This window comes from Sorex fumeus, unplaced genomic scaffold, assembly GCF_029834395.1.
Source record: "Sorex fumeus unplaced genomic scaffold, SorFum_2.1 ptg000041l, whole genome shotgun sequence".
NCBI lineage: Eukaryota > Metazoa > Chordata > Mammalia > Eulipotyphla > Soricidae > Sorex > Sorex fumeus.
In genome coordinates, this window is record NW_026606098.1 from 11728211 (window position 1) to 11738581 (window position 10371).

Sequence of the window (10371 nt, forward strand, 5' to 3'; positions counted from 1 at the left end):
GGGTAGGAATATATGATGTTGATGGTGGTGCTCACCTGGCAGTGCTTAGGGCCTACTCCTGGCTTTACACTTTGATGGTGCTCAGGGGACTGTTTGGAATTCTGAGGGTTGAACCCAGATTGACCACATTTAAGGCAAGCACCCAAGCCTCTTTCCCCCTACTCTGGTTTTGAAATTGTGCTTCTGAAACTGCCTCCTGCAGTTTGCCTTGTAGTCAAGGGTCCACTGATTTGGTGTTTTCAAGGGGTAGTGCATTGACTGGACAGTGCTCTCCGATGTTCTTACCAGCCTCTACTCCTGTTCCAGTGTCTGTCCAGATCTCTGGGCTGCTGCTTGACCAGTTCCTCTGCATCTCCTGGGTTGGCTTGGCAGTCACTGGTTTCACCCCATCTTGATTCGTTCCTCAAAAAACTCAACATCTGGTGACTTGTACCAACCTTCCTGTTTTACCTTGAATGAACCCAGCTGTGTTTTTCCTTGTTGAACTGCTTGTGAAAGCATTGGGTCATTGTGTGACTGACCAGTAGAAGATCAAGGTTCTTCTCCTTATTTCCAGCTCCCCACTGTGTGACCCCATCATCTGCCTCTCGACACTTTTATCCAGTCTATCCCCCCTTCAGCCCTATTCACCTGGGTGGGCAAAAAGGGTCTCTGCCTCTGGTTCATGACACGTTAAGGCTCCGGATCCTGGCAGAAGTGGAATGACGTCACAGGCCAGCAACCTTCAGATGTCCTTTCTATTCCAGTTGTGGTTGCCTGCGTTAGGCCACCATTGGTGTCGTGGGCAGGGAAGGAAATGGAGGCCCTGCATGGAAGGGGGACTACGAAGGCTGATTTTTCTGTCAGGATGGGAGTGGTGGTCCATGAGCTCCCGGTGCCTCCACACTGTGAGCGGTGTGGGCTGTTCCAGTTTGGGGGTCCTTTCATGCTTGTTTTTCTCTTGTTTCTGATACCAGGTGGCTCTTGAGGCAAGGTGAATGCTTTAGGGGAACCCAGAGGCTTTACGGGATGCAGGGTTCGAGTGTGAGTGGGTGATCGTGAGGCTCCCCTTTGCCCACCATCGGCTCTTGCTCCACGATCTGTCAGTGGCGGGTGGTCGTGGGGCTGAGGGGTGGCCTGAGTGCGGGGCCTGCGGGACTTGCAGAGAGCACGGCCTGGCTTTCCCGTCCCTCCCTGCACGGAACTTCGCTTTGCCCTGATCCGGAGCCTTTGGTGCTGGCATCACATGTGTAAAACCTTCAGATTCACTTCAAGGGGCAGGACCTCAGACACCTGCACTAGCAGATCCAGTTGTCGTCTCTCCTTTGATTGATTGCCGTGATGTGGTGGGGCCACATGGTGGTTTGTTCCCTGCCAGAGGGTGGGGTTTTAAATGAAACTTTTTCAGTATTATTGTTTTGGTTTGCCTTGTGTACCACATCCGGAGATGCTTAGGTTTTACTTTTGGCTCTGAACCCTGGAATTCCTGATGGTGGTACTCAGTGACCATATGGGATGTGAGGATTGATCTGGGTTGGCTGCATGCAAGGCAAGTTCTCTGCCTGCTTCACTGTCTCTGATCCCAAATTTTTGTTTTTTTTTCTACATCAAGAATTTTTGCTTCCTAACTTCCAGTTGTAAAGCATGCCACACTTACGATTTCTCAAGTCTTTGTATTTATTGCAGAATTCATACAGGAAAGAAGCCTTATATAAGTAAATAATGTGGGGACGTCTTTATTGAATCCTCAGGCCTTACTAGGCATATGAGAATGAATAGTGGAGAGAAAATTTTATGTATGTAATGAATGTGAACAGGGCTTCATGGACCTTCAAGCTTTAGTAAACTTTGTAAAATTTATACTGGATGAGTTGATCCCCTATTAACGATCTGTAAGGTCAGAACAGGCCCTTACAGTTTAGCCAGATTCCTTTGGACAGGGGGGTCACAGGTGGTACAAAACTGCAGCCAAGAAGGAAATAATCCTCGTATCATGTGATGAGCTACCTGTGATGTCACTTCTGTAAGGAAAGTTTCTTGCTGAGTATCTCCCGCACCACAGCCTTGCCAGTGCCCTGGAATTTTTCCATCACATGTATGTTTAACTTGTACATAGTGGGTCTTTGTGATGGAGGCGATGAGGAAGGTGACTAAATAAAAACAGGTACAAAAATAGGCCCTCTGTGAAACTGTCACAGCTCATCACTATGTCATTGTCTACTCTCATTCCAACTTGGCCCAGAGGCCCTGGTTTTAGAGAATTATTACAGAGATGAATCACAAAGTTGCAGTGAAGACTGCAAAGTGGAAGACCAGGAAATCCTTTATTCTTCCAGTCTTTCTGTGTTAGGTTTTGGGGTGCCACAACCCCTCGGCTCAGGCTTTATTGTTGGTTCTTAGCTCAGGGATCCAGACTGGGGGTCACATATATCCTTATGGGGCTCAGAATCCAGGTCAGCCATGTGCAAGCAAGTACTTTGTCTTTGGTATCATTTCTACACTCCTTGTATTCATATTTTTTTAAATTTTACATTGCACTAAAGATTAATATTCACAAAAATTTTATCTTGTGAAAATATCCTGACAAGGATCTTTAAAGTGAGGATTGGAGACCATTGAAATGGACTTTGAAATTGTGGAAGGGGCCCCTTGACTCAAATGTTTTCCAGGTGGTAGGAACATGGGAGAGCCCCCTGCTTCCCCATCTCAACATGCATTCAGCTTTGATGACTAACTAATAAAGGGGGTCACATTCCAGGATCCCACCCACCTCACTTCATTAGTATTAGGAGAAAATAAACTTGGCTTTGGAAGCAGTTAAATCCCAACCATCACGTTTTCACCTGACTGATAATAATGATTTAGATTGTCGGAGAGCCCGGCGAGCTACCGAGAGTATCTCGCCCACACGGCAAAACCTGGCAAGCTACCCATGATATAATCGATCCGCCAAACACAGTAACAAGTCTCACGATGGAGACGTTACTGGGCCCATTCAGGAGATGAACAACGGGAGGACAGTGCTATAGATTTTCTGAAAGGCCTAGTAAGGCTACAAATTTAGCAGTATGCTTTGGTTACCTTTGCCTAAATATATGCCTCTATTCTTACCAATGTTGGATATCATGAGATTTCTTTATTGAACTATACTTCTTGGGATAGGGACATACCTGTCAGTTACTCCTGTTGCTCCTTGGGCCACCATTTGGCGTACAGGGATGGACTCCAGATGACCAATTTCAATGCAAGTGTCAAGCTTCTGCACTCTGCCTCCTGCTTCATGCTCTGGGTTGAAATTGTGTTTCTGAAATGGCCTCCTTGGTTTTCCTTGTAGATGAGTGTTCACTGCTTGTTGGAATATACTCTAGGTTTTTATATGTACATCACTATCACTATCATTCCATTGTTCATGGGTTTGCTCGAGCGGACACCAGTAACATCTCCATTCGTCCCTGTCACGTGCTAGTGTAGGCTGGTGACACATTGGGGGATCTTTCACGGTCAGGGAAATGACGATTGTCTTTGTTACTGTTTTTGGCATATTGAGTACATGGTAGTTTGCCAGGCTCTCCCGTGCGGGCAGGATACTCTCGGGAGCTTCCCGGGCTCTCCAAGAGGGATAGAAGCTTTTGGGGAAACCTCTAATCACATTTATAGCTGTTCCCAGTCAGGTATATATGTGGACAGGATACTCTCGATCGCCTGCCACCGGGTTCTCTGAGAGCCAGAACTAGGCAATAAGAGGTTGCGTGGCCCCATGCTTCCGGGAGTTTAGTTTTATAGTCTCTGGATTTTGGCCGTTGATGGGCTTACATGGCAGTTGGTGGGTGTAACTGTCTAGCCACTGGAAGATGGGGGATCTGGATGGAAGAGGCCCAGTCCCTAACCGAGCAATAGAGGTAAGAGTGGTGCCGGCCTTTTGAAAACACACAGTTCGCCACAGTCCCATTATTTGCTCTGACTCTGGCTTGACTAATTTTTCCTTTTTGTTTCACACCCAGCAATGCTCAGGGCTTACTCCTGCTTCTACTGTAAGGAAATACTCCTGGTGGTGCTTGAGGAACATATGGGATGGCAGGGATTGAGCCGGGTTCGGCGCCGTGCAAGGAAATTACCCTCCCCTTTGGACTGTCGCTCCAGCCCCTGTAGCTTGGCTTGGGTAGCCTTGTGTTTTGGGGGATTATGAAAGAGAAACAGCCACAAAGCTACACCCAGTTGAGCCCTACTCCTGGTTCTCAGCTTAGGCATCCAAACCTGGGAGACTCAGGATCATTATGGGGTATTGTGGTTGGAATCCAGGTCTACCGTATGTGACCAGCTCCTACCCCATGTGATTTATGCCACCCTTGTATTCAAGGGACTCTGCCTTAACTCTCTGCCCTGAATTCAGTGTTCGACCCCTCAAGCACTCGCCTCTCCTCTCCGTTATCCGAGCCCATCCCCCCTGCACCGATTCACCTGGGCTGGCATAATGGTCTTTCTACACTTGAGACTTGGCACTTTAAGTCTCCTTGATAATGTGTGATGTCACAGACAGGAATCTTCCATGTGCACCTTTTCTACTTCATGATGTCAAGTGGACCAGTCCTCCTACAGGCACATGTTTAAAAGACAAAATGATACTTCACTGTGGAAGGGGGACACTGAAGGCCAATTAGTGGCAGGATGTGAGGACCTCTCATCTCCAATTCCTGTACTGTGACCGATGGGGCTGCGCCAGCTTTGGGGACACTATTGTGGTTGTTTTTCACTTCTCCCATCCATATCCAGTCAGTTTCAGGGGCAGCTCCATGGCCCGCAATGGCGAGAGATACTGTTGAAGTTCATTGTGTTTATTGGCAGCCTTCAGAAGGAATCCTGGGGGCCTGGTCGTAGCGTGTGGCTGGGAGTTGTAAATGAACATTTACTTTTCTGACTATTTTAGTTTTTTTTTTTTTTTTTGGTGGGGTGGGCATACTTGTAGTTCCCCAGAGGTTATTCCAGGCTCTAACATCAGAAATTGTTTCCATCAATGATCACTGTTTCATATGGAAGGCCGAGGTTTGATCGCTTTCACTGAGGGAAGCACCATGTTCTCTTTAGTGTCTCTCCAACCGCATTTTAGTGTCTTTTTTTTTTTTTTGAAAAAGAATTTCTGCAGCAGGTAGGGCATTTGTCTTACACACAGCTGATCCTAGTTTGATTGCTTCACCCCTCTCGGAGAGCCCAACAAGCTACCAAGATAATCTAGCCCTCAAGGCACAGCCTAACAGGCTTCCTGTGATTTATTTGATATGCCAAAAGCAGTAACAAGAAGTCTCACAATTTGTTGTGAGACGTTACTGGTGCCTGTTCGAGCAAATCGATGAACAATGGGAGTACAGTGTAAGTTAGGTTGAAAAACATCTTTCAATTCTTCATCAGCTCCCTGACACTGACCATGTGACCCTGGATGTTGTGGTGAATATTGTGTGTAAAGGTTTTTTTTTTTTTAAACAAGGAGTTATGTTCTATTTTTTTTCTATTTTATAAGGTAGTTCACTATATTTGATTACATTTCATATTGAAGCACAAATCCCAGCTAATTGGGTTTTTTGAGGAGGAGGAAGAGATATTTGTTTAGGGATCACTCCTGCTGCATTAGAAAGAAATTTATTTAGAAAGAGCCAGAGTGGTAGTACAGCAGGTAGGGGGCTCTTACCATGCACAAGGCTAACCCAGGTTCAGTTTCTGGAATTCCAGCGGTTCCCTAAGCCACACCAAGTATGATCCTTGAGTGCCAAGTTAATATAAGCCCTGAGTACTGCCTGTTTTGACCCAAAAATCAAAGCACACACACACACAGATACACACTCATAATTTCGTGAGCAGAAAGAGACTAAAGGTTTGTTCATGCTTATTCCCTGTGGCTACTCCTTGGCAGAGCCACTTTGGGGACTGTGGCTGCTGTGGGCATCCCTGAAGTGCAGGGGTGCTTGATCAGAGGGGTTCCTGTCCTAGGAGGCAGCCCTTGGCTGGGCCCAGAAGGACCTTCCTTGGGATCAAGGAAGGAGTCCCGAATCTCAGGGCTGCAATATTCTCCCCTGTACAGTGAGCCCATAATTCCTGTCCTGACAGACAGCCTAAATCCCAGCCTGCTCTGCATCCCCTGGAGAGTAACGAGCATCTGACAGTGTCTCCCAGCTTGCCCTGGTACCCCAGAGTCCCTGTCAGCAGGACATTTCCCGGTCCAAGGCAGGAGCTTTCCAGGTCAGGGCTAGAGGTTCATCCTCTCTCTGCTCACAGCTATGACTACTATCCCAGGTCTTTGTTTTGGAGTCTACTGCTGATCCTTGGGAATAACAGGCAGGATAAGATCATGCTGAGGCTTGCTACTGGAGGTTGTTTGCATGGAATCTGAGTGAATTTTATTGTTTTCATGAAAACAAAGACTTTGTGCTGCATGTGCCATCTGTTCAGTCCCTCGCTCTCCATTTGTCCTGGGCCTGGTGAACCCCAGATGTCCTGGTCACCTGACTGAAGGCAAGAAACAGAAAATAAATTACAGTCCTAGCTCAGCAAGCCACGGAGAGTCCCTCTCCCGCGCAGCAAAGCCTGGCAAGCTACCAGCGGCGTGTTCAATATGCCAAACACAGTAACAACAAGTCTCACAATGGAGATATTACTGGGCCCGCTCGAGCAAATGGATGAAAAACAGGACAGTGTCAGTGACCAAAAAATATGTGGTCAGGAATGCTTGGAGCCTGGCTCTTTAAGGCTAGGACCAGAAATGCAGGTGGCTTCACAGAATGCAGGTCTTTCCATCCCTGCCCTCCACCCAAGGTGGCTTCACTCTCTGGGCAACAGTTACAATCAGCCACCATTGTTGCTGAGGATGAGGCACGGGGAAGGAGCAGGTATTGGGGTGCCCAGGGAGACTGCGAGCGTCCCTAAGGTCCTTTTGTTTCGCCAGCCACCCTGTGGTCGCTCTGAGTGCCCTAAACCGCTGTGGTCTCTGCATTGTGAGTGGTGGGGTCACTCGATGATAGTGTACAGGAATGGCGGCCCCTCACCCAGGACACACCGAGTGCTTCTGACGAAAGCTGTATCTTACTTATTAATTGAATTTTAGGAAACAGTCACTGTCACTGTCCTCCCATTGTTCATCGATTTGCTCGAGCGGGCCCAGTAACATCTCCTTTGTGACACTTGTTACTGTGTTTGGCATATCAGATATATCACGGGTAGCTTGTCTGGCTTTGCTGTGCAGGTGAGATACTCTTAGTTGCTTGCAGGGTTCTCTGAGAATGGCGGAGGAATCAAACCTGGGTCGGCTTCGTGCAAGTCAAATGTCCTACCCGCTGTGCTATTGATCAGAGGAGATTTTTCTGAAGATAACTTTTTTTTGTGTAAGGAGGACAGTGGCCTTGCATGTAGCTAACCTGGGTTCGAACCCCATGACCACATATGGTACCCGGAGCACGGCCAGATGTGATCACCCCAGAACCTGAAAAGGAAACTCCGAGTGGTCAGAAAAGCATGGAGTTAGGGAAGAAAATGAGCTTGGAGAGGAAAGGTGTGCTCGGAAAGTTTCTGAAACAAAATAACGGAACAAACGAGAAAGTAATTTCTTTTAAAATTATTATTTCTTAGCAAAAAGGAATTAAGGAAATAGTGGGTTCAAATTTGAATTCTTGAGCGTGTGTTAAATGAGAATTACTGAATATGCACTGTAAATCATTCTTTTAATGATGAAAACACTGGGCTATTAATGTCAGTGACTTCAATGGGCATAAGAAAATTTTAGCTAGAAAGTTCCAACTTAGCTTCTCAAAGACCTGGTTCCTATTTATAGACATAGTATAAGATGCCCACCCACCCCCGACCCCTGTTTTCAGTCACAGTGCACACAGTGCAGGATTTTCCCATTTTGGCTGCTTAGAGGTGGAGGCTGGGGATTATTTGGGGATTATCTCCAGAATAGCTTGTTGCTGGCCACCTTTCATTCCTTAGACTGAACCATTGGCTCCCTCAACTTGATCGATTTATTTCAGTTAATTCCGTTTTATTTGTTTTATTTATTTTTTTAGTGGGGGATACACCTTGCTATACTTGGTTACACGTGATGGTGCTCAGGGAACCATATGGGATGCCAGTAGTCAAATCTGGTTTTTCTGCTTGCAAGACAAGCACTTCTCCCGCTTTACTATGTCTCCAGACCCTTTACACAGAAAAATTTTGATTTATTATTGTCTTTTTGAATTGTCAATTTTGACTCACAGCACTCAGTGCTCTGTGCTAAGTTTAGCATCTGAGCTCAACATTGTTGCTGGCACTGCTTGGGGACCCTATCTGCTTTGGAGAACTGAATGTGTTTTAGCAGCTAGAAAGAAAAGCATCCTATGTACTGTCTCTGCTTACCCTATTTAATTTTTCTACAGAAAAAAGTATTTTTTTATCTGCCAAGTTTCTTAGCAGAGCCCTACCCATTGACCATCTCTCCCAGACAAGGTGCGGGTACACCTAGTAGGGCGCTTGCCTTGCACGTAGTTTGCCTGATTTCAATCCCCATCATTTCATAGGGTCCAATGAACACAGCCAGGTGTGGCGTAAAGCCCCCCCCCCCCAGAAAAAAGTCTCTCTCCAGAATTTATCATGACAATGGAGCATTCTTTGAACATCTTTTTGGGCTTTGTGAATATCTCTCCTGTCTGTTCTTTTTTTTTTTTTTTTGCTTCTTTTTTTTTTTTGATTAGACCCAGTGATGCACAGGGGTTACTCCTGACTCTGTACTCACAAATTAGTCCTGTTGGTGCTCGGTGACCATATGGGATACTGGGAATTGAACCCGGATTGGCCACTTGTAAGGCAAACACTACCTGCTGTGCTATCACTCCAGCTCCCTTTTTGCTACAAACTTGACGATAGTCAGGGGCTCTGCCCCTCTGTCCAGGTGTCCTTGAGATTCCATGTACCCCACCTTAAACCACATAATACACCATTTGAGCTCCTCTTTCTGGGTCTATCTCACTACAAGGGGAGCAGATGAGGTGTGATTTGGGGCCACATCTGACAGTGCCAAGAGGGCTGAAGCCTGCTCTCTGTTCATAGTACTGGTGGACATTGCGTACCAGGAAAGGCCCCCCTGGGCTTTCAGCTGGCTGACAATCCACCCCAGCCTGGTGTGCTTTCTCCTGCCCTCAGTTGATATGTTCATTGTAAGTTCTTGGTTGTGAACATTCTGTAATATTTTAACTATCGGTTTCCAAGCAGCAAGATAGAAAGAGACATGAACTTGATAATGCGAAAGCAGTAGGAGTTGTAATCCAGTATACTGGGGCCAACTATCTCACCCACGGAGTGGCCTCTTAATAGGGACACCGACGTCAGGTAGTAGTTTATATAGGGTTTGATTACCTAAGCAGTACATTTTGTATAGTTTCAGAAAAAACTTAGCTAGTTACCAAACAAAGTTGTTTTGGGATGTGTCTAGGCTAACAGTGGTGAGGCAGTAGTTAAAAATTTGTTTTCCATAATCATTCACAGTTACATATGCTCATTCTTTTAGGGTTAACAAAAGACAATTTCTGGGACATTTTGAGTAGGGGCATGATTGATTGAGCCCACTGGCAGGGCCCAGGAACTTTCCCAGGTGGGTTCAGGTTGGCTAGTTGCACATCGTTCCATTTCTAGGAAGCCGAGACTGTTTCAATTCCAGGAACTTGGGGCCTCACTGATTGTGCTGAGTTCTGCTGCCATAACAGGTGTCAGTTTTCCCCTTCCACAGCAAAACATTGTCTGTAGGGAAGTAGTTGGAGGCTCTGAGAAAAATTACATACTTTTCACCATTGAGATTTCTTTTGGGCCAAGTGTAATATTTCTTCTCCTTTTCCTTACACAAAATCACATACCAAGGGTGTAAAATCATATAGTCTGTTAAAGCCTTGCCTGTAAGCTCTGAGTCCTGCCTGGTGTGGCCCCCAAGCAAAGACAAAGTAAAGAACTGACTCTCGAGAATATACTGCTGGATTCCAAACATTTGCTGTTGGCACATAACTGCCTCTTTGCTTTTATTTGTGTGTAGGAAGGGTAGGGGATTTGGGATTTCTGCCAGACCCAGCAGTGCTCCAAGATCACTCCTTGGGAATTCAGGTTGTGACGTTAAGTCAGCCACAGGCATGAGAAGTGTCATGCCCACTGGTTTCTCTTTCTGTCCACTGCAAATCTTTAAAAATTCTTTGGAACTGCAGACTGTGCTGCTTACTGGCATCATACTGGGATCCACCGGGCACCATCACCCTGCCATGGCCTTTTCCGGCTGGACCTCATCTCTGCGTACTACCCCACCCACCCCCATCATGCCCATCTGTGTCCATTTCACAAGGCTGACGGGATTTATATAGAATTTGAATTGTTGGGGTCAGAGGTAGGCCA